Source organism: Triturus cristatus, chromosome 9 (assembly GCF_964204655.1).
Source record: "Triturus cristatus chromosome 9, aTriCri1.1, whole genome shotgun sequence".
Lineage (NCBI taxonomy): Eukaryota > Metazoa > Chordata > Amphibia > Caudata > Salamandridae > Triturus > Triturus cristatus.
The window spans coordinates 183,043,039-183,068,727 of NC_140592.1; the positions used below are offsets into that span (position 1 = coordinate 183,043,039).

At 41.3% G+C, this 25,689-nt stretch overlaps 1 pseudogene across 1 annotated transcript in view; it reads left to right on the forward strand.

Annotated features, from left to right (window-relative positions):
* The window catches only part of LOC146797602 (cadherin-related family member 3-like), a 706,232-nt pseudogene that overhangs the window by 200,056 nt on the left and 480,487 nt on the right, over positions 1-25,689 (forward strand). Inside the window, exons 4-5 of the transcript XR_014969047.1 lie at positions 5,380-5,394; positions 5,694-5,782. The product of XR_014969047.1 is annotated as a cadherin-related family member 3-like (transcript). The remainder of the gene's footprint in view (positions 1-5,379; positions 5,395-5,693; positions 5,783-25,689) is intronic.

The window sequence follows — 25,689 nt, forward strand, 5'->3', positions numbered from 1 at the left end:
TCTCAGCTGAATGTAATGATCTGAAAAGTTCTAGATGTCCAACAATTATAAAATCTATGGTTGATCATCAGCTCAGTTCGAGCCCACAAATAAGCTGACACCCCAGGTTAACAAGGAAAAACGTAAAAATTTCACATACATTACCTGGTACTCAGCAAAATTAAGGGTCATTTGGAAAGCAATAAGTACATTGAGAAGGTACTCATGTAATGTAGGAGCAAGCAATGCAACACAACGATAAATTCAAGAATGAACACAAATCTACAAAGACAAATGTTGGAAAACAAAATCTGAATTTGAAGCTAGGATATGGTTTGGACCCTAATTCATCGCCTAATTTTATCTGAGATCCAAGCTAACTCCATTAATGAACAAATGTGGAAGGTCTATCTGTCAAATCTTTACTATGACCACCAATCAACAAATACTTGTGCATACTTTTCTTTCACTGACACTCCAAGATCAGGATCGAGCTGGCTTATTAGTGCTTGGCCAGAAACCAAGCAGCAATATATCCAAAACTCTGCACTTTGCTTCAGTAATGACAAAGTGACAATGGCGCTTATGGGCTCAAAAACTAAGGGCCTCATTTACTAAAAAATGACTCCGCGTGGCGCCGCAAGCCATTTTGCTGTGCCAAGCTGTGTTATTTTAAAAGCACAAGGATGGGGTCATATTAACAACAATATAATGTACCAGTTTCTAGTTATACGCCAGAGGCTGTCATGTTGCATGGCTGCCGGCATTGCGGGGATGATTGTTTCTGTGCAGGAAGGGTCACCTTCCTGCACAAAAACAATAATTGATGGCATTTCCTTCTTCTATGCATGCTGCAGAATGCAGCACACATAGAAAGAGGAGAAAATGAGGAAAAATAAAAGTATTTCTCTTCGTTTCGCCACACCTACTCCTCCCCTGGGGAGGCTTAGGATTCTGACAAATTCCCAGCTTTACCAAACTTTGTAAATCTGTTAATGTGTCAGGTTCCATGGATGATGCGGTGGAACACCCACAGACACATCCATGGAATGCCCCTTTCACACAGAGTAATGCATGAAAGGGGCCCATATTTACAAGGCCATAAAAAGTCACTCTGGGTGACTTACGTGGCCACGTAGATATGGACAGGCACACTATATGTACCAGCAGCGCAATGGCCTTCTAAATGAGGCCCAAAGGGTTCACCAGGCCCAAATTGGGTCCCTTTGGCAGTCTTTAATACAGATTTATCTTGTTGGCTCCCTCCGCAACTAACTTTTTATTCAAGCATTATATCCAACAACACCATCCCTGACAACTCGCGAGGCTCAATTCTTCAGCCAATCCGCAAGAAGGGCCCAAGAATTGAACCGCAAAATTCCAGAACCATCACCGTGCTGTATATTGAGGCAAAAGCTTTTGTTAGGATACTGTTTTTAAAAGACTGTGCCTCCAATTAAAATAAGTTCCCAAAATTCCAAGCCAAGTTCAGGTAAGGCTGTGAAACCTTTGAAACATCTTCTTAATCAGCTTGCTTGCAAATAAGGCGCTAAATCAAACTTCATCTTTGTATGCCTGCTTCCTGGACTACAGTGTAGCATATGATAAAGTGAATTGTGGAATTCTCTTGGTGAAACTACAAGCATGGGGCATCCCCAAACGGCTTAAAGCAATAAGACTGCTGTACTCATACAAAGGAAATTCCGACTAACTGGGGCTTAAAGCAAGGCTGTGTATTAGCCCCATCCATTTCAAAACTCAATACTGCAGATCTATTACCATCCCTTTCTGATATGAGGACTTATCTGCCATGATTAAGCAGGCAGTATGTGGCTTTATTACGGTATGCCAATTACATTATATTGCTCGGCCAAACGCCGATTGGCCTTTAAAGGGCCCCAAAGGGTCTCAATTCCTACAACATCAGGACCAAATTAAAACAAAACTTGTCAAAAACTAAAATTTTGAAATTCAGCTCCCTCAAGACCGGATACACTTGGAGCATCAACAATCAAATAATAACAACAACAGAAGCATACTATTATTTAGGGGTCTGGCTAGATGACAACTTGAAATTCGGTCACCAATGCAAAGCCTTGTCTCCCTGTAGCTCCTTCTTATAGAAACAACAGTAACAACTTATCTGTAAGCAACTAAACTGTCTGAAAGGCTCTTGCATCTTCGACATATTCAGGGCATAAGTGGTCCCAGCTCTCCTATATGGCTCTCTGATTTGGGTGTCTCGCTACACCATAAGAGCTTAGAGAGGCTGCTTTTGCTAAAGGCGGACAAGGGCACTGAAAGAAACCCGCAAAAGCCTGATATGGAATGAATGAGTAACCTTTCCTAACATCCATCAGGGGGCTCCAATCTTTTTGCAGTGAGAGCTTCTTCCGCTCAAGGAAAGTCCACACGACTAACATATTTTATCACTGTAAAATAGTGACCAGACATGAAACTACCTAAGCAAGATTATCAGTAGTGACCAGCCAAGCAATACAGGTGAGATTACCACAAGAAACACCAGGATAAATGCTATCTGTATTAAATGACTCTCCCAAATTAATGAAATAATAGCCAAAGCATCACATGCCCTCCAGCACAAAGGACATAACCACACCACACCAATAAGTCTCGCCAACTTAGCTTGAATTATCTTTCAACTATCAGGCATTGCCATTTTTTATGCGCTCCTCCATTGTCAGGGATGGCTTCCGGTTGACCAGTCAAGAATGGCCAAAATGGTCAAGGATAAACATTATAATGCCATACACACTTTTATGACATGAACGAACACAATTGTGCCAAAGATTAACCTGTTATGATGGGAGGTGGGGGTAGCATATACTTCTGTTGTCCATCAGACAAAGCTTTCAGGGAGCGATACTGTTTATTATGGAGGGACACAATGTCACACATGCAGTCACACATAAATGTGTACACATGAGTCTTAATTGTCTCAGCTCTGCATCCGTACCCTGTTCTTCTCTGCTCTTTGACTGATCATGCACCTAAATAACATTTGTTTTCACTCTGGCTCCTGTTGCCCGACACTTCGTGGGTCAGCACCGGTCACTGCTCAGGTACTGCTGTCACTGTTCTTTCATGGACCATTCTTCACACACAGTGTGTGACTGATAGAGCAGGGTCTACAACATGTCAATCTCCTTGGTACTAAGCTAGATTGAGACTGACTACATAGGCTGACAGAGTGAGTATCTGAGTACCATGAGGTGTGTCATTGGTTTGACTGGATGTCACGCTAAGGGTCTTGAGATTCTCAGAATTGCCTTCTTTAACGTGCACAGACTCTCTGAATGAGATGCTTGGCTACACCTCTGATAGCTACTTTGAGGGTGCAGTTGAGCTAACAGTAAGTCCTGAGCTACTCGTTGGAGACCCCTGCATCAGACCAATGGGATGAGGCATCTGGAGAAGATTTTGAACAATCGTCACCTAAAGGCCCTGTAGTGCTCTAGACTAGATTACACTCTACTCAAAACAATGGCCAGAACAGCTGCAAAGAACTTTTGCTTCAAATCCAACTTTAGGCCTTAGCATACCTTTCAAGGACACAGATACTTTTGTCATCTTTCACCTCTCCTTTCCCACAACCCTATTTATCAACCTGAAACATTCGACATGCCTCAAATTTATCAGATGCAGATGTCTATTGCCTCTGTTAAACTCCGCTCAACCCTAGAAGTTTAGAGAAGCCTGCTCATGGTGCAGGGAGTGTGGCACTATCCTTGAATCATTAATACATGTATAATGCCTGTGCCCACATTTTTTAGAGCACAGAAGGAAACTCTTGCGCCCCTGACTCGCCTAGGAGTCAGATCCACCCACACAGCCCTAGAAGAATGTTTGCATGGAACTGTCGTACAGCATCTGACAAAAGTCCTGAAGTTCCTGGATTTCACAAAGACCCTATTGGAGAAATCTAACTCCAACCTCCACAGCCAGACATGTCTTAAGTCCAATCGGACACAGATACCATTATCTACCTCAAGTAATCCCAATGGAACTCACTCTTTTGATCCTAGCATATTTTTCAAATGAACCACTATTGCAAAGTCATCCTGAAGCATGGACCCATAACTGGCTCATGCTGGCAGCGTGGGACCAAACTCAGTTCACTTACCAAGTATCTGCAGGACATTAGCAAAGAAGAACTCCACCTGGAAAGGTCTTGCCACAGTGCTGCTTGTATATAACCCTTTAAAAAAGGTTTAACTGAAAGCAGATCGGTTTGAATTCTAACCATATTAATAGAGTCTTTTAAGAAATGCTTTTACATTTAGCAGGTAGAATATTTAAAGCATTGCTATCTGCATTTTACATTGTAATCTATCAATAAACTATTCATTTAAATTCATTTCATTTCCCTTTCCATATGTCCAGTTACAAAATGGGACTGGACTGGTGGTGGGTCGGAGAGCAGGAGATTAATAATAAATCACTCAGGCGTCGGGTAACATGTTGCAGTTTCCTTGCACTCATTAGAAAAATTAAATAGAGAAGAGGCTGAAGAGAGAGAAAGGAAACACACATGCTCGCATGAAGTGCTGTTATAGAAAGAAAAAGCATTTGCAATGCAAAAGGTCTCACATTTAAGCAAGTTTAAGCTATTGGCATTGTAAATGACAATGCGCTTTATTTATGTTTTAAAAACCAAAACATAAATAAAAGGCAATATCATTTACAATGGTAATAGCTCAGACTGGCGTAAATGCGAGATCTATTGCATATTGCAAATGGTAGGCATCACGAACAACGGGAGGGGGGAAGAAGGCACACACAACGGGAGGGAGGGCGGGGTTGTAAAGAAGGCACCAAAGTATGTTGTACCTGCAGTAAGAGAAACTCAATAAAGAAAATAGTGCTTAAAGACTAAATAACAGGTACCGTGTAACAACCGAAATAAAAAGGTCATGCGTGATGAGAGGTGACAAATGAAGACGAGGCTGTATTAAGGAGGAACTAACAAGCCTATTTACGAATCTGAAGCCAGCATTTAGGAAGGGCAATGACACAAGCCAATGGAAAAAAATGGGCAGAGAGTGGGCGGGGCTTCTATTCCCTACTCCACTACAACAAGTCTCGCAGAGCAGTGCATCCACGCTGACTCTAGGCTCAGCCTAAAAAAATTAGTCCGCTAAAGGCTGCAGTGGTTGCTACAAGTCAACCATTCAGAACACTGTGAGACCAAAAGGCTCCTGGATGGTACAAAGGCTAGTATATGTCAGAGAGCCATGAAGAGCAAAAGCTAAAAATGAGCAACAAAGCCATCTAATTATGAGCAAGGGACTGACTCAACACCCACTCTTAGTCTAAGATATGTATTGGAAACAATAGGCCTGCCAACAGACATTTGTCACATAAAAACTTCATAGATAGTGTGAAATCTTCCTGGCCAGTGCCTTTCCCTAGTGCAAATTTATTTTGCCCCATTTTCTATTACACATGTAGGAAAATGGTAAAAGTATGTTTGTTATTGTGTTTGTTCAGCATGCAAAGCTCCTCTAATAAGATAATTACCTTACTGCTTGTATCAATGTGAGGGAGCAGTTTAAGAATGCAATTTTGTCATCTTGGTGTGAGATTTTAGGAGAGATTGAACCCCTTCAAACTCTCAAAGATATACCATTCTCAAAGATATTTAAAAACTGGCATGAAAACATGCAGTTTAAACATGATTATTTTTGTTGCAGGGGCTGAGGTTTATATTCCAGAAAATATTCCTGTTGGCACACCAATATACCGGGTTGCAGCAAGGGATCCAGAAAAGGACGTTTTGGAGGTAATTAAACATTTTGTTAACCAAAAGTGATTGTTTTCTACACACATTACATTGCTGAAGAATAAAAGCACTATGGACTTAATTACATGTCTGGCGGTACTCGGACCATCAGAGTCGTGGAGGCGCAGCGTGGCAGTCTCCCAACTGCACAATTTCAACATGGGCGGTTGGACCGCCATTGCCCACCGCAGCCACCAGGGAACTGCCGTTCTCTGGCAGTGCTGCGACTGTCAAGAGGCAGTAATATGCTTGGTGGGACCACTGTGGTCCCGACAAGCATATTACAAGTTTCCTCTCCACTTTGGTTTTTATGGTGGTTCCCCCGCCATGAAAACCGTGGCGTAGAGGAAACAAGGGGAAACTTACATGGCCCCCTTGTGCCTCTGCGAAATGTGGATGCACACAGTGGGGTTGTTTTTGGAGTTCACATCGAGGTGCCCATTTTTAGAGGCATAGCTATGAGAATGCCCAAAAAAAGAGCCCACCAGACAGGAGGAAACGCCTAATCTGGCATGCGGCGTTACCATGGCTTTGGTGGGGCAGCGCGGGGTGGACCCGAGGCCACATCGCCAAAGATGTAATCAGTCCCTAAGTGTATTTATTATGTTGTTTATTTATTTATAGTTTTTATGTACAACTGAATGTCTCCTTATGGCTATTTAAGAATGTCAGACAAGGTAGAGCAAAACAGATGAAAAACGTAAATTCTAAAAAAAGGAGTTTGGAGTCTAATCAAGAAAGCGCGAGTTGCAAGCCAATGTTCATCAAATGAAGATTTGGTTGAATTTTCCAACATAGAAATAGATAGGTATGTGTAATAAATGGAAACAAGCAATCTCTGTATAAAACTCTCTCTCTGATTTACTTATTACTGTTCATTTGTGATGTTTCTCGTCAATGACATAGCCGCTCAACTCCACGGAACTGAATTTATTACAGTTGACTTGTGACTTCATAATGCCTTCTGCCAGGAGTCAAGGTGAAATGCAGGTTATGGTGCATATTTGAAAATGCAGTTTAAACAAGGAAACCTAGAACAATATTTTCATTCTACTGATTTTGATTTTTTAATGGAACAGTGATCAGAAGAACGGAGATATGTATTGCAAAATGCTTATTTTTGGATGCTATACGATATCTCTGCATGGTTTGGCATATTCTAGCTACATCATTTTTAATCTCACATTAAAATGATTTTAATATCTTTTTGCAACAAGTTACTAACTGCTTTTTGGTGAGTAAACTTTTACACTATATATCTAACTTTTATTCTTCATACCTGCAACCATACTATCGATTTTAATTGTTTAATGATCCTGTATCTTAAGGAATAAAATACCTTCTTCCATATGTTAAAAGGGTATTGCAAGACTCCTTCGAGTCCCATGACCTTTTAAAGGAACTCTGTCTTTGGGTGAAAGGGGAGCAGTACATACCATATACACATTTTTGTGCAAGCAAGGCCACTTTATTGAAAACAGGTGCACATCGCATACAAACCCTAGGCTTTTGTAGTTCAAAACTAACCATCAATATACAACAAATCCAGCCACGGTCACTGACCCCCCACCCCTAAGATACCTGCCACCTCACATATTTATCCAACAGAAGTCTAACTCCTACCCTGCTATTGAAATGTTGTCCTTTAACTCTCCTATCACTTAAACCACATCTATTAACATCCAACAATCTTCATTTCCGACAGCATAACTTTCAATTTCCTGCTTCATCGCGGTGTAACTTTGTTGACCCTCCCCATTTCTCCTGATTCACCTCTGAAAACAACAATACACTGTGACTAGAACCATTCCAACTTATCAGCCAACTGCCACTCAAAAAAGGCCTACCCTTGACTTTTCTCACCCCTTTCATCGAGGCTTCACTGCCTCATTTGCAAATATTCAGTGTTTTAACTAGAACCTCCTTCAAATACAACAGGTATAACTCCATACCATAGTGAGACAAGTGAATTCCATACCCCCGAAAACATTTAGCTGCATCATAACTCGTCAGGGTGCTCAACCCTCCCCAAACCTTCATCTCTGCAGAACAAAATGCATCTCTCTATAAATTTTACATCTGGCCTTATCAATCAAAGCGGGCTTCTTCACCGCCCTCGAATCCCTCTTCGGAACACATTTTGTCCACAAGACATGACATCCCGCCCATTGCTGCTTTATTTCCCTCATTTAATTTTTCATCTCTTTCAGCAATGATAACCCTTTGCAGATGACCATGTCATTTTCACCTAGATGAATAGCTAAAACTTTCAGACATCTATGCCTTCGCAACAACTTATTAAACCAGTGCAACAATTCTCACCATCTCATACCTCCTTTACCATGCCAGGTGACCTTAAACAAGCTTTTGTTGAGGCCTAGATTAGCGCCTTGACCTCTCTGTGCTTTGTGCTGCTCCGCCCCCTTGAGAAATGAGTGGCCCACATCCAAATAGACAGCTCAACAGCCTCCAGACCTGCCACGGCATATGGAAAGATAACATATGTGAGCAATGCAGAATATCAAAGGTAGCAGTCAACAATACCTCCCTTCTAACCACACGTAGCAACGGAAACAGTCAGAAGACCATCCAGAACTAATGATCCAATCCCTGTCCCATCCCTTCTAGCCCCCTCTGTGGAAGGAGTGGCGTGTTCCCTTGGGGCTTCCCCAGCATGTGACAGGGCCTTGTGCAATACTGCCAGCAACTGGAAAGGTGTCACCAGTATCCTGTTAGCAGGTCGGAAAACCCCACCTCTGGCACTTCCAGAGCTGCTCCTCAGTTTCTTACCCCAACGCACCAGACACAAGCCTTGTACAGGGAGTTCCTGTAAGACCACTGTCTTCTGCTTTGATCACTGGTTCGCCTTTGAATTGCACAAGCGCAGCTCCATGCTTCTTCTCAGACTTGCGATGTCTTCCCATATCAAACTACTAATACTCTTTATCCCAAACAATTCTGAAACCTAAAAAGCCCCAAGAACATCCAGGACATCAAAGTGGTGAACAAAATAGTCTCTTCCACCCCATCACAGATTGCTGGCAAAGCCCCCAATACTTTTCCTAACAATTGCCTCATCAACTGCTTCCTCTTCGCCCCCCCCTTTGACTCCTCTCCCTTGCCCAGCCTTCCAGTATCCTTAGTCCCAGCTCCCCTGCCAATGGAGCGTAGCACCAAAAGAGTTTATCCATGAATGCAATTACTGCCAACTTCTCCGATATCGTGACCCTGGATAAACCTTTTCAATCAACACCAAAATGAACTGAACTACATCCTCTTCTCTTCTCTTCTCCAACCCGCCAGCCTCCGCCAGGCACCACTGTGTAGGAAATCATCCCATGCCTGTGTATATGAACACCTGGTTGACTCCGTCAATGATCCTACCACCAGTATTGTATCCTTTGTCGCCTATGTTCCACATGTCTGCCGGCATAGATGTCTTGACCCTGTCCGCCTCCGTGGCCTGCCCATGGAACCTCTCCCACTGTGAATGAGACAAAGCATCCGCTAAGTCATTGTGCACCCCAGGCAAATGTCTAGTTCTGAACAAAGCATCATGTCTCAAACAACCCATCATGAACACCCGTAATATATTGAGGTCCTGGCATCCCTAGCTTACTGCCTGTTAACAATGTGTGCCACTGCTGTGTTGTCAATCCTAAACAGAACTTCCTGTGTGCCAATTCCTGTCTCCGTAGTGTCACTGCCACAACCAGGGGGGAAAATTCAAGAAATACAATGCTCCTGCCCCGTGTGTCCAGGTTGCGGACCGCTCCTCCTCACAGCACCTGCCTTGCTAGTACAAACTGAATCCTAGGCCACAGGTTCATCCGAATATAGCTGAACTTCCCACTCGCACCCTTTCAGGGCCAACAATGGAATGCCATTAAACTCACCTAGAAATTTCCGCCACATGAGTAAATCCTCCCTTGCACCTGCCGACAATAGCATATGGTGATGTGGCTGCAACAGACCCACTACAGACATGCCGGGCCACCTACAAAATGTCCTACCTGCTCTAACCACTCTACTAGTGAAATTCAAATAGACCAGCAGGACCTGCACTTCCCTGACGATCTCCTTGGGCTTTGACAACATAGAGTCCAACAGCAATTAGATAGTCATTTTCTTCTACACAGGTAAGCATGTCTCCATTGACACTAAATCCAGTTCAATTTCTAAGAATGAGAGGACCGTGCTATATCCCACTGTTTTTTCCGAAGCCAATGGCACCGCCAGGTCATCCATGAACTCTTGAAAGCTTACCAACTGATGTTGGCAGTCTGCAGAACTGGGTTGACCCACAAAAAAGAAATCATCAAGTCAATGTATCACTGTGTCATGCCCTGTGTTCCACATGAACAACCATTGTAAAAAGAGCTCAAGCACTCAAACAAGGCACAGGAGATCGAACACCCAATGGGCAAAGCCTTGTCCATGTACCATTGTCCATCAAACATATATGTAAAAAAACTGAAAGTCCTCTGGGTGTACAGGCAACAGCCGAAAAGTTGATATTATGTTGCTCTTGGCCATGTGTGCCCCTCCCCCCACCTGTTCAATCACATCTACTGAGGAATAGGAAACCAATGAGACCTCCGCTGCTATGAAATCATTGACTGAATTCTCTTCATGGATCCAAAGAAGACTTTACCTATCCTGGACTTGTCTTCATCTAGTAATGTTAAAGAGATTAAAACTTTCCTCTGATATGGAATTTTTATCATCAGTTTATTAGGAAGTTTGTTGACATAACCAGTGACATTACTGGGGTTGTGAAAAAGAAAAAAGGAAAAAAAGGTTTTGCTGTGATGTCCAAGGTGAATGGACATTCCTTTACTCAAGTAACACTTTGTCACAGTCTGAAAAGAATTACTCCATTCTAGAGAAAACGTTTAGTCATGAAGATGGCTTGTGAGAAATAAAAGCATCTTCTGATGTACAACAGAAAATCATTCGAAATATTCATCAAAAAAGTAATTGTTGGCAAAATCTTCAAGACATGAATATTCAACAAACTAAATGGACACTTTTCTTTGCACAGTAGGATTTTACCAAAATACCACACAATGAGACCTACAAGTATCTTGAAAAACCAGAACCTCTACCTAAGTCTCTGATGATGGGCCCTGGGAGACTTGGGGTGTCGCTTATAAAAATTAAGTTGAAAGTTATGGGGGACCACAGCTGTTTCTGAATGCCCCCCAAAGCACAGTGTAGAACTTCTACAGTGCTCCTACGTTTCCTACGGCACATTGGAATAATATGCAACATTAGGGAATCGTCTGCAAGGTTTACAGGGCTCTTCTGTTCATATGATAGATGCAACCAGATCACCATAGTTTTCCTTTTTTCACTTCCTGTTGTGAAACTATGGTCTACCTGCAAGTGCTATGATTGCTCCAGAGGAAGCCCCTTATGCTTTACTGGGAAGTACCCACACACCGCTGATCTGGACTATGTTTCTGAGCATTGCAGCCAAAGTTGGCTCTGGACATGTCTCAGCAGTGCCAGTTGGTTAAGCTGATATCCTGACGTTCCCGACTGCCTCTCCAGCTTCTCTGCTTTCTCTTTACATATCTGTTGCAGCAGCCAGCAGCAGATTTCTTCCTTGATGACTCCTCTACCTGGACAAGGCCAATCCCTCAAATTGGTTCTTATTGTTTAGTGGGAGCTTTCAACTTCCAGCTGTCCAGCAGTGCATTAGACTTGGCCAAGCATGGTAGCTTAAAGTATGAAATGAAAATATATTTTATAAAGTGCCCATCTGCCCAAAGGAGTCTTGGCACTAACCAAACAACAGAAAAAAAAGTAAAGAATAGAAAAGAAAACCTAAGAAGGATCTACAGATTAAAACATCATGTTTTAAGTTTTTTCCTAAAGGAGGATAAGGAAGTGCATGTCTTCATATGAAGTGGTAAAGCATTCCATTGTTTAGTGGTTCCATAGATAAAACTTCTTCTGCCCCAGTGACCTCTTTTACATTTAGGGACAACCAGATTAAAAACTGATGAGGATTGCAGGGACCTAGATGGAGCGTGCAGAGTGATTTTTAAAAAAAGAGTAATCTGGTCCTACATCATGCAAGGCCTTAAAGGCAGTACATACAGCCTTAAACTCAATCAATGCGCCTATGTACTGGTAGCCGGCGAAGTTGAACTAAAGCTTTGAAAGTAGATTGATGCCTAGGAATTCCAAGTAGTAGTCATGCTGCAGCATTCTGCAGGATCTGTAATTTATTCAATAAACGTTTCTACAGATTGATATACAAAGCATTCCAATAATCGACCTTTGAAAGGATGAGAGCAGTGACTACTAATTTCCTCAGATCTACCGGAATATAAGGAAGGATCTTTCCCAAGATTTTTATAAGCCTGGGCAGGTAAACTGGCATTGATTTTGTTAGATCTTTTGGTCGCCTTTGACACAGTCAATCATAAGGTTTTGACGACTGTGTTAAGTCTCTAGGTATCAGCGGCACTGCTCTTGCGTTGAATAAATCTTTTCTTTCAGAGAGAAAGCAATTTGTATCAAAGGGTGTGTATTCTTCCAATTCGTTCTCCCTGCCTTCCTTGTGGGATTCCCCAGGGCTCATCATTGAGTCCTACCCTTTTCAACCTATATGTGATGCCCATAGCCATTCTTATCAAACATTTGGGCTCTGTGCTGTTAGTGACGCAGATGATGCCCAGATTGTGGTTTCCGCAAACCTTCTGAGCTGCGTGCAGCATGTCACCCATTGGATGTCAAACAACTGCTTAAAATCAAATTCCGGCAAAATGGCCGTTTTGTTTTTAGGTAACAACATCACTTTTTGGTCTCCTGACTGGTGGCCATCCGAGCTAGAAAATGCACTTGTGCTGGTATCAAATGTAAAAAATCTAGGATTTGTATTTGACAATCATCTGTCATTTGACAAACAGGTAAAAGCAGTGAGGTCTTCATCTTTCATCACTCTAAAAATCTAAGCCTGGGCAGGGTTTGCAGAGTTCTTCTGTGCGGAACTCCGCAAAGTGACAAAACTATTTAAAGCTATGCGGAGTTCTGAGAGAGGTGGAGTGGGTTACCTCCCACCGTTCGCACTGATTTTTAGTGCCAGGGGTTTGTCCCGCACTGTAAAATCAGTGCGAATGGCATCTTGCACAGGGCAGGAGGGTGCTGCTTCTTTCTGCCGCTCGAGTAGATGTTCTACTCGAGTGGCAGCTGCCTCAACGCGAACTGAAGGTTTCTCAACTTGAGCGGAAGCGACCATCCGCAACTGCCCATGTTCAGAAATCTCACAGGGAAGTGGTCTAGCATTGGATTTTCCTCACTCGCACTTTCCAACATACCATTGGCGAGTGCAAGCGAGGAAAAAACTCCTCTGCCTAGAGTTTTTGGGAACTCCACAAACTCCGTGGAGTATGAAAAACTCTCCAAACTCCGCAAACGGAGCAGAGTTCCCTGCCCAGGCTTATAAAAATCTTAGGAAAGATCCTTCCTTTTATTCCGGTAGATCCGAGGAAATTAGTAGTCACTGCTCTCATCCTTTTAAAGGTCAATTATTGCAAGGCTGTGTATATCAATCTCCTGAAACATTTATCAAATACATTACAGATCCTGCAGAATGCTGCGGTATGGCTACTACTTGGAATTCCTAGGCATCAATCTACTTCCAAAGCTCTAGTTCAACTTCACTGGCTACCAGTACATAGGCACATTGATCGATTTTGAGGCTTTTACTTTAAAGAAAATTAATTTGGCATGCTCTATCTAGGTCACTGCAATCTTCATCAGCTTTCAATCTGTTTGTCCCTAAATACAAAAGATGCCGCTGGGACAGAAGAAGTTTTATCTGTGGTACCACTAAATGGTGGAATGCTTTGCCGCTTCATCTGAAGACATGCACTCCCTTGTCCTCATTTAGGAAGAATCTTAAGACATGGCTTTTTAATCTGTAGATCCTGCTCAGGTTTTCTTTTCCCTTCTTTACTTTTTTTCAGTTATTTGTGTCCCTTGCTTCACAATAATAGGTGGATCTTCAAAATGGACGAAGGTGTCTCAAATTTTCTATTGTTTGTTGCTCCCTGGTCTTTAAAAGATCCACTAGAAGCTGGACTGCCAAGTCTCCATCCTTCAATGTGTAATCAATTATACATTGAAGGATGGTGACTCAGCTGCCCGGCTCCTAGTGGACCATTAAAAGGCGAAGATTTTCCTTTTACTGTGAAGCAAGGGAGACACATTGAAACAAATAACAAGGTATAGTGTAAGAGGGAGTGTAATCTAGTGATACAGAGATCTGAAGATTCATATTTCCTGGCCCTCAAGATAAAGTGAACCATTGAATACTGGAAAAAGTGCAATCCAGACCAATCCGTGACTCTAAACACAGTAGCAAAGTTGTAATTGTTATATATGGTGTTTGCACATATATGAATTTGTCCTGATAAAGGAGGGGGATTGACTCAAGTAGGCCCGATATGCCGTGTCGACAGAATTTTTAACGAATTTGGACTTGTGATAAAAAAAATTAAGAATTAGAATTTGTTATTAATTATAATCTTTATTCTGATGATTTTTAAAAATTGACATGTGATGTACAAATTGCGATGATATTAAGAACGGAGGATTTGCTGATGAGTTTTGCAAATTTCATGTAATATTGATAGGAATGATATTTAACACACAAAGAGTCTTGGCATATCCTGATTCTTCATGCAGGATTTTTATGAATGTTCAATTATATGTCCATATATTTATATTGTGGAAGAAATTTTAAAATTCACATGAAAACATAATTTTTAAAAAGTATAGGACACAGATGTTGAATGGTACTATTGAGTATTGTAGCGTAAGATTGTAGTCTTTTCGGTGCACACTTATTGGATGAGTGTGGAGGAGTGTGGCTCAATGGTTAGAGCGGCAGACCCTGAATTAGAGTTCTGGCCAGGGACCAGGGTTTGATTCCCGCCTCGGCGGGGCTCGGGCTCAATTTCCTCGGACCTATCTATTCTCGCCTCGGTGCCTATTCTAATCACGGGCCCCACGCTGCAACTATGGGCAATAGCTTGCTTAGCCTCCACACCGGCCCCAACAGCGCTAAGGATGCCTGGCTTCACCCTGGAGGTGCCCAGGAGTGGACACTTCACAGGGAAAGCCAGGAGGGGTTCCACAGCGGTATGAGTATCAGCGCCAGGAAACTGCAAAAGGCGACACCGCAAGGTGGCTGTCTGGTGACAGTGCGCTCTATAAGTACCTTGACATTTACATTTTTATTTATTTTTTACTTATTGGATAATTATTGGATATTTAGAGGTTACAGCACAAAAGGGAATTTGTTTTGCTTAATTGTTTTACCCACCCCGTCCTTTTTGGCTAAAGAGGGTGACTCTCTTGTATTAGAGTGACAAATTAACAAACCATTAAGAGAAGCATGGTTGTCAGGAATGAACTAAAAATTCAAGGCCTCAAAGTACTTAGAGACAGGTACAGCAGATAAACTGCTAGAAAGATTACTTTGACACACTAACGCTAAACCACCTCCTCTCATTCGTATGCGGTCTGATCTGAACAGTGAGTAATTAGCCGAAATGGCTAGAATCAAGTCAGGACCTTAGCTCTCAGCAACTCAGGTCTCCATGATGAAGGCAAGATCCATATTGTGAGTTTAGGAATTCATAGAAGTCTAGTTTATCTTTAAGGGGAGACCTAGCATTGATCAAAGCACAGAGCAGCAAATAATAAGGAGCACTTGCTTTAGAAGAGGATTGTTCAGCTATCCCGACTGGGCTAGTTTTGGAGTTAAAAAACCATAATGAGCATCCAGGGCAAGTCCAACCATTTACAATTTCGAAAGGGTCAAACAAGGTACAACAATGATTCCTACTGATGCAATACAAGAAGGGCTTCACTGGTGTACTAAGAGACTCAGATCTGGCCGCAAACAGGCAGCATGAGATGAGCTTGTGGATGCGCAGTTTGGCTGCTTTTGTAGTCCAACATCTGGTTCGGGAAAGGGGGGTGTGTCCAAAGCACTCTTTGACGCAGAACTGTGAGGGAAAATGAAAAACAAAACCGTAGTCCAGGAACCTCATTTGCAGAGTGACGATCTCCCTTGTCCACTGCAAAGAATGGTAAAAAAATTGGAACTAGGAGACACAACTAATAACTAATAAAATAAATTAATAAAATGTAAATTGGAAATTTGTATATGGCGCCGATATTCGGTGTGCACGGGAGCCAGGCACCTCCCTAAAAGACGCATCAACACAATACAAGGAAAGTAAAAGTAGTTGGAAGGGCTAACCTTCTGTTATAGGCTGTGTTGATGTACAGTTTGGCAGCTTTTGTAGCCCTTCATCTGGGGCAGGAAAGGGGGGAGGTGTCCAAATCACTCCTCTGCGCAGAACTGTGAATGAAAAACAAAACCGGAGTCCAGCAACCACATTTGCAGAGAGACAATCTCCCTTGTCCACTGCCAATACTGGTAAATAAAATTAACAAAATAAGGAGAAACGGCTTATAACTCAAAAAATCAATGAATAGAATGCAAACAGGAAATTTGCATATGGCAACGATGTTTGTTGTGTATGGGAGCCAGGCACCGCCATAAAAGATGCACAATAGTGCGATACAAGGAAAATAAAAGTCGTTGAACGGGCTAACCTGCTGTAGGTTGTGCAGATGCGCAGTTTGGCTGCTTTTGTAGCTCAACATCCAGGGCGAGAAATGGGGGATGTGTATAAAGTGCTACTCACTGCAGAACTGTGAGGGAAAATGAAAAATAAATGAAAAGCGAATAGCAATAATTATGGATCAGGGAAATATGTCCAAATGGGTATTCAGAGAAAATATTGAGTAAAAAATATCGAGATGCAGAAAAATCTAATTTTATATATCGTGATCCATAAATATCGTGATGCAGGAATATCATTGAGGGGTTTGTAAGGGTACAGGGTGAGAAATAAATAAATTATAAATACCAAAAAATGAATACATTTCTAAGGATTAATTATTTAATTGATAGTTAATAAAACAAATTCTCAGTTAAGTTTTAGGTACGGTTTGTGGAGTAATTACTTTACTTTTTAAGGTTATGTTTTATGTGTAGGCTGTGGGGTTTGTAGGGCAACAGGGTGGGAAGTAAATTATTATAATTAATTAATTTTAATTAATAAAAACTATATAATTGATAATTAATCATGTACATTTTGTAATTAAGATATGTTTTAAACTATATTTCAGGTACAGGTTGTTGTGTTTCTAAGGGTAAAGGATGGGAAGTTAATTTAAATGATTAATTAATTATTAGATAATTATTATTAATTGTTTAATCGATGATTAGTTATGTAAATTGTGTAAATATTATAGTTTTTGATATATATTTTAGGTGTGGGTTGTTGGGTTTTTGGGTACAAGGTGGGAAGTTAATTAAGAAATATTGTTTGATAATTAATTATTAATTTGTTCATTATTTAATTGATAATTATGTACATTTGAAATTATCATATTTAAGTTATATTTTAGGTGTGTGCTTAGTTTGTAGCAGTATAAGGTGGGAAGTTATTTAAATAATAATACATAAAAAATTCTTTATTCATTTATTAAAAATTGCGTAATTTTCTAGTAATCTATTAATTGTGTTATACTTTTTAATTTCAGTGACATTTTAATTGTTGGCTGTTATGATGATGAAAACCTAGGCGCCCATTACGATGCCGCCACCGTAACAGTAAACGGGACCGACCGCCAGAGGTGCGGCGGTCCCGCTGTGCCCATCAGGATGCGACCAGCACCCTGGCGGTCGCATCCTGCATATTTAACATTGTGGCAGGTGGTGCTGTAAGCAGCTCCCGCCACAATGTTAAAAAGGCATGTTGTGCATTGGCATGCACAACGTGACAGGCACCGCGCGGTGCCTGCCACCTTGTGCATGCCAATGACGGGGGGCACCCCCCATGTGCACCCCTCACCCCCCAACCCCTGGGGGCCCGCTACGGGCCCCTCAAGGCAAAGACCGCATGCCTGTCCATGGCAGAGTCTCCGCCATGGAAAGGCATTCTAACACACTCATCATAATATGGATGGCGGTGCCTGCAAGGCACCGCCACCATATTATGGGTCTTTTCCGCCTGGCAGGCAATCTTGACGATTGCCTGCGGGCAGAAAAGCGGCAGACGGTCTTTCCATCCACCACGGTACCCCCCGCCATGCTAATGTGGCGGGGGGTTAAAGGCTGTCCGGCGTTGGATTTTGGCGGGCGGATCTCCACCATCTGTCAGGCAGTGGCGATCCGCCCGCCATGATAATAGGCCCCTTAGTTTGGTATTTTAATGAAATTAATATTATTTGTTTTAATATATATATCAATTATTAAAATATTTGGTTATGTAATTTGTTTAATTTTTGTTCAAATTTAGACATATCAATTTGCAATTCAAATATTTATATTTTTTGTTATTTAATAGAGTTGATAAAATATATCAATTGATTGAAGTGAACTACTCTCTCCCTACTGTTGCACCGACTGGAGTGGGAATAGTGAATTGTACCCCTCCTCAGTCCAATACTTTCCATACTGTTGCACAGACTGGAGTGGGAATAGCAAATTTAACCTCTCCTGAGTTTAGCGCTTTCCCTACTGCTGCACAGACAGGAGTGGGAATAGTAAATTTAACCCATCCTGAGTCCAACGCTTTCCCTAACGTTGTACAGACTGGAGTGGGAATAGAACATTTTACACCTCCTGAGTCCAACGCTTTCCCCACTGTTGCAACAACTGAAGTGGTAATAGTCAATTTTACGTCTACTGAGTCCTATGCTTTCCCTACTGTTCCACAGACTGGAGTATGAATAGTAAATGTAACCCCTCGTGAGTCTAAAAGATTCCCTACTGTGCACAGACTGGAGTGGGAATAGTACATTTTACCCCTCCTGAGTTAAACGCTTTCTCTACTATTATATATATTGGAGTGAGAATAGTATATCTATTATTTATATAATGTAATTATTTTATTAATATTGTTTAAATATATATCTTTTTATATATATAAACTTAAGAAATGTATAAGATATTTTTAGTAAAACATATTCTAATGTATTGTTTACTTTTTATGTATAATTAAAATGGAAATATTTTACTTTTTGCAGGTTATTTGTTGTACTTTATAATTTATGTGTTTGTATATATGTATATATATATTGTTTTACAAACACACACACACACACACACATATATATATCGTCATGTGATCAAGGCCCAAGGAGGGCTGAAACGCGTCATGGCTGTAAAGGTCCTGGAGTAATAAACTACAAATCCAGTTGCACAACGTTGTGGTCCGTGCACGTTTTTTCCAGACAGGAGCAAGTTAAACGGAGAGTAGCACACATATATATATATGCATATATATATATGGTTGTTATATCGGTATATTTACAAACAATTATAAAATTATAATATGTTACAATTAATATTTTTTTTAATAGTTTTACATATGCGTATATAAACATGTACACTTAAGTGTGTGTGCTTGTTTAAATATAGTATATTATTTAATATATAAATTCAATATATAGTAAAAAATATTTTTGTACATATTTTTCGATATTAGTGTAAAATGATTTTTTTGTTAACATTTTTGTACTTGCCAATATATGTATGGAAAAACTGTATTTTTGTGAACTATATTTTTGACACAATGTTTTGGTATCATGATATTTATGGTTTCAGTATTGTGTCAGTGAACTGTCAAGTGCACAAAGACACAAAAACATGAATAATCACTATGGCCCTAATTACGATGCCGGACGACTGGTCAGACGAGCATTCTACTAGCACTGTGTCAGAATGGAAACCGACCGACAAGCAGTCAGTGGTTCCAGTCAACGAATTTGGATGAAACCGCCCATGAGGTGGTTGAAAACATTCATTTACCTAATGCGGGTGGACAAGGGCAGTTGCACATTAGGAAAACGGATGTTTGCAAAAATCCATGCATCGTGTGGCAGGCCCCACACGGTGCCTGCCACAGGGTGCATGGATGGTTGGATGGGCATCACAGGTGCCCCCAGGCTTCTCACCGGAGGCTGCGGAGAGACGGGGGCCCTGCTAGGGGCCCCCAAAGTCCATTTCCATCCGCCTTTCTAGGGCGGTCATACCACCATAGAAAGGCAGACCGAAAGAGACATTGGAATTCCTTCGGCAGTGCCTGAGAAGAAACTCCCCTAATTGTAGGGATTACATTCCAACCGCTGGCCCGATGGGCTCTTTGAGCCCATCGGAACAGCAGCGGTCGGTCCCTACGCATGCTGCCTCCACACCGTTGCATCATAATGCAGCAGGTGGAACGCTGGGGCAGGTATTGGTCGGATAGAAATCATCAGGCCGTCGGTTGTGATCTGACAGACATCGCAATCAGGCCCGATATGTTTGTGACCAAGGGAAAGATAGGATACAACATAATATGCATGTTAGTAATATTTTCCTCAAAGTTTAAAAATAGTTTAAACGCTATAGATATTAAACTTAAGCCAAGAAGAAAGGGGGCATTTCTTTTGGATCCCCAAATTAAATATAAATCCATAGGGGGACATAACCAATTTAATTTGGCTCTTTCCGGAGACAGTGCTACCTACACATATATCGACAAATAGTCCCTCTCCCAGCCTCTACATGAGCACACACATGAACCGGTTCACATGCATTTGCACATGTTTTCACATGTTTAGAAGCTGTGAGAGGGATTGAGTAAGGGAGAGATTGTGTGTTGTGCTGAACCTGTTTAGAGCCCCTGTACACAGCTGTTGACCTTATGTAAAATGGTGGGCACTGACAGTTGTAGCTGAATTTCATTTTAAACAGCAGCTAATTGTCGTAATTTGCGAGTCCCAAAATTCAATGGTAGCAAGAGACCTCACACTGTGTGTTGAGGAAAAGGGTCTGAAGTCTTCGGAGGGATGTCTGGTGGCACCTCTGGAGTGTACAAATCCGGACAGTGAGGTGGAGAGTGTATTCACCCTTTCATGTAAGGGCTGTGGTGACCTGCCAAAACCTTTCCTGCATGGCATCTTGTTGGAGTCAGAGCAAATTAGGGAAGGATGAATTTTAAGCTGTGTGACTGTTCCTAAGATTACTATTAAGGTAACACTGGACAGTGAGAATCACCCAATCGTGGTAAGTGAACTGACAGGGTATAACCAATGTCTGGGAAACCCTTTGGAATCTGTATACGCCCTTTTGCTGGGACAGTGATGACAAGCAGACACTAATGGGGTGTTTTGCATGTCTAGATTGAGAACAGTCAGTGATCACTGTGACAAGATTTACACCTGTCAAGCTTGACAGCATTAGTGCTGAGGCACTGAACCTCTGCAAGAAAGAGGCCTTACAAATGTCCAGTTCTCTACTTTTGGGCCTTTGCTGTAGTGAGTTACTATTTGCGAGTCACAAAATTCAATGTACAACAGTGTCTCAGACACTGTATTTGCGATTCCCAATGGGGTCACAAATTGCATGCCTCATGAATGTTAATGAGGCTGTCGTAATTTGTGATCCCATTGGGAATGGCTAGCACTCCCAGGGATAGTGGCCTGCTGGGGTCAGCAGACCACCATGTCTGGGATTGCTTTGACAATAAAGCAGTTTTAAAAAAAAAATGCAGCCTGTTTTCCTTGAAGGAAAATGGGATGCATTTAAAAAAGAAAAATTAAACTTTCCCTGGGACCACTGCCAGCTCTTGAAAACTATTTGCTCACCCATTCACAAAGGGGAAGCGGTCCCCTGGGGACCCCTTCCTGTTTGCGAATGGTTTACCACCTACTTGAAGTAGGTGGTAAACTGTGAGTTTTTTGCAATTGCAAATGCAGTTGCACACCTCTTCTTAATAGCGAGTCGCTAACCCTATTTTGCGAGTCACTAATAGATTAGCAACTCACAAAATAGGGTTAGAACATTGTGCATCTGTTTTTTGCGGTCACAAATGGGCCAAATGTCCCTTTGCAAACACAATAAACAGCTGGCTCTAAGTATTGTTCCCCTCAGGGATGGCAAAGTCCTATACCTCTACCTCAGCCGTCAGGCTAAGATCATCTACTGCCACAATGGTGATGTCAGGGAGGCTTATGTCTCCTTTTCCGGAGATCATCCATCACACTCCCTAAGAATCCTGGGCCATTTGTTCTCCATGAGAACAAGATCCATGTCCCCACTGAGGGGCTGTCAAGCCCCTCTGGGTCAACTGACAGTGCTTCTGGCCACTGTGAAGGCATCACCAGTGAAGTGTGGAGTAGGTGCCGAGAAAAGGGTGCACTGCCTCTAGACCTTCTGGTACTCTACTCTTCCACCCCATTGACTATACTGACTGTGGTCTTGGCCTGTTCCAACTGCAGAAGAGTTCCTGTAAAACAGTAACTCTTGATAAGCTCCTACACTTTCAATTTGCACTGACCATTGACTAGTAAAGATTTCCTGGAGGAGGAAGCTCCCCACTGACTCCCAGAAGCCGTTAGTTGCAAAAAAAAGCAGCAACAAAAATGACAGCAGCAGCAACTGCAGGAGTAGCTACTACAACAGCAGCAACAACAGTAACAGGAGCAGCAACAACAGCACCAACAGCTGCAGTAACAGCAGCAGCAACAATGGCAACAAGCAGCAACAACACTATCAACAGCAAAAACTGTAACAGAAACAACTGTATTATCTGTATATAATATTATTACTTGTAACAATAATACTAATATTAATTACTACTGCTACTACTACTGCTGCTACTACTACTACTAGTAATAATAATAATAATAATAGTTTATATAACAATGGTTGCTCCAATTTTCCAACTCTGTAGAAATGCAAATAACATGTGTATCATCTGCTAGATATCAGCATTTTGGTGTCCCTCACAAAAACCATGAACTTCCTCTTTTTGGTATGTTTAGGATTCCTGCAGCTATTGGAAACTGGAATTCTGTATTGAAAAAAAGTGTACACATGTGTTTAGCACTTGCAACATTAACAGATAAAAACAATAGCACCACTATTAGAGCTTCTGGCCTTGCAAAGAACAAGGAATATGAACATTATTAACAAACACCAATACAACACAATAAACTACAATATATTTGAGTACGGTACAATACAATACAATGCAAGTGTTAGATGAAAATAGTTCTTCAGGATGTATATTAAAACTCATGTGATGTATGCATGGATTCTCACCATGTAACCGTTGAATTTACATCTCACAATTGCCACTTTAATTTGGACTTTACCTTATTTCCAAATTCATCCTGTCTTTGATTACATTAATAACAGTTTTGGAACAAATTGGACTTTCAGATGACACAGGGCCTTATGCACAAAGGTAAACTTACACTTTGGTGTACATTTACTATTTTTTAGCTATTCACAAACTACGAGTCTAGTTTTGTGTGTAGTATCTTTACAAGTGCAGAGACTACTGCACTTAAAAAGCTAGGACAGTCTGTGCAGTCCTAAAAATACTACACGTAAAACAACACTCGCAGTTTGTGAATAGCAAAAAAATAGTAAACTTACACCAAAAGTGTAAGTTTGTCTTTGTGTATAACAACGAGTGCAGACCTCTGCAGAACCCAATGCAGTTTTAGATTTCATGGTGATTCGAGACAGATGTATACAGCAGATTATGGGGGCCTGAACTCTTGCGTATTCATAATGCAACACAAGCACATAATCCATTACATGTAGTTCCAGCTCTAACAATGGACAATCATGGGTTTAGCTAATTCAAGACTCCATATTATTCCTATATACAGGTCTCCTGCTTAGTATGTGTACATATACCACATTTAATTTGCACACATAATATCATGAATATCTTCTAGTAACAACAACATACAGTATTTTTGAAATGAAGATGTAAAGATACAACATGTATTAAATTGCAAATAGTCACTCCAAAGCACATCAGTAGAAATCCAAGTCACAGATCTGAAGCAAAGGTTAACAGTAGGCTTTTGTGCAAATCTGCGGTGTGTGACAGCATGTGCGACAATCGAAAGCAATACAACCATGTATGACAATATGTTCTATTCTCTCCGTGGCTGTGACAATACATGTAAATGAATATCACACCATGTGACATAGGCATGGGAAGAAATAAACCTGAACAGAGAAGTTATCGTTTTCATCTTCAAACTCCACAGATGAGATTGGATGTCAATCCTAAAAAAATCATCTAGGCTATCCACTCACTGACATGATCACTTTTTCCACTGAAGAGCCATTTGTTGCACCTGCACTGGAAGGAGTCTTGATGTACAAATGTAATATAAGACTTTTGCATGAGTTATTTGCTGCAGAAAAGGGCAGAGAAAAACGATATGAGTCCATGTTGTGATGACAACAAATCAACCATGGAACAGCCTCCAAAGCAGGATGATGCAACCAAATTCAAATTCATCTTTATTTGGCCATTGTAGGACCATAAAAGCAGAGGATCAAACATTTACATCTTCATAAAATGTAAATAACACTCTAGAAGCATCATAAAACAGATAATCATTAAAATGCATTGAATCTTCTCAATTTGATAGCTGCAGCAGTGATATAACTGAGAACAGCAGTGCAAACATCATGTGATTCTAAACTTTGCTAATAGATCAAGCCCTTTTTGTAAGAATTAAAGTGCTTATGTAGGGCGTAAAAAGTGCACTCTAAGAGACTCATATAAAGTACAAATGATCATAAAATGAACAGTTGATTGAATAGTAACACAGTCACAGGGGCAGCGTTGGAGGGGGAGAAACCAGAAGCCCACTACTAGGAAAGCCAGAAGGAAATGAACTATATTTAGTCTACATCTAGTAAGATAAAATCTGTGCTCTAGGTTTGCTATCCAGTTCAGATAAGGCTCCATATGAGATGATGCGGAAATCTGCATATATCTTGTAATTGTGGGCATATCAAGGGATTTTTCTACTCTAATTCCAACTTTGTAATTTTTATAGCTCTCCTTGACTTCCATTTTCAGATCTGGTGTTATACTTTTCGGTGACTCAAAGAGATGACTATACCCCAGGTTATAGAAGGTGTTTTATACATAAGCCAATCATGGGATAGCAGTCATGTTATTTAATTTTAAACAATACAGTAAAACCTTCTGTGAGAAGTCTGCATTCGGGGAACTCCATAGCTTTTTCCATAATAGAAGGGGTGCCATGGAGATCCGGTCCTCCAAGAACCCTATCCCAGTTCCAAATGTAAAATAAGGCTTGAGGAGGATTTAGGAATGGCCAGAAGCCTGCACAAAAACTGATTTTTGTCTACTTTAAGTTTTGTGCAAGCAGTACAGCCCCAGACACCAGCTCCATAAGTGGCACCCAATAGGCACTTGCTTTTAGAAAGTTAAACCATTTTGTGTACCAGCTTGTGGCCTAACCTTTTTGCAAATAAGAATTTTGTGGGGCTTATTTACAGGCCCCTTGCACCACCGGTGCATCACTTTTATCATGGGTAAAAGTGACGTAGCGGCTGCCCAAGGGTCTTGTAAATAAGCCACTGCATCTTCAGCTGCACAAATCTTTTGAGCCTTTTGGATAAGTAACCTGTCCCATGATCCATTTGCCTCCAGTAAAATACCAAGGTAGTTGAAAAAAGGAACTTTTTCAATTTGTGTCCCCTCTATACAAAAGGTTTTTAACTTGGTGGATTATGGACGGCAGCTCATGATAAAATATTTTGACTGATTCACCTTAAGTTTTAATCTCAGCATAACATCACTAAACTCGTTCAGGAGCTTTTGGTGGGCATTTGCTTTCAGACCTAAAAGAACCGCGTCATGTGCATAGAGCAGCACAGGGACTGCCTGCACGCAAATCCTGGGAACATCATCACACCAAGCCCTTTAAGCGGTGTCTAGGGAATTGATGTATCATGAAGAAAAGGAAAG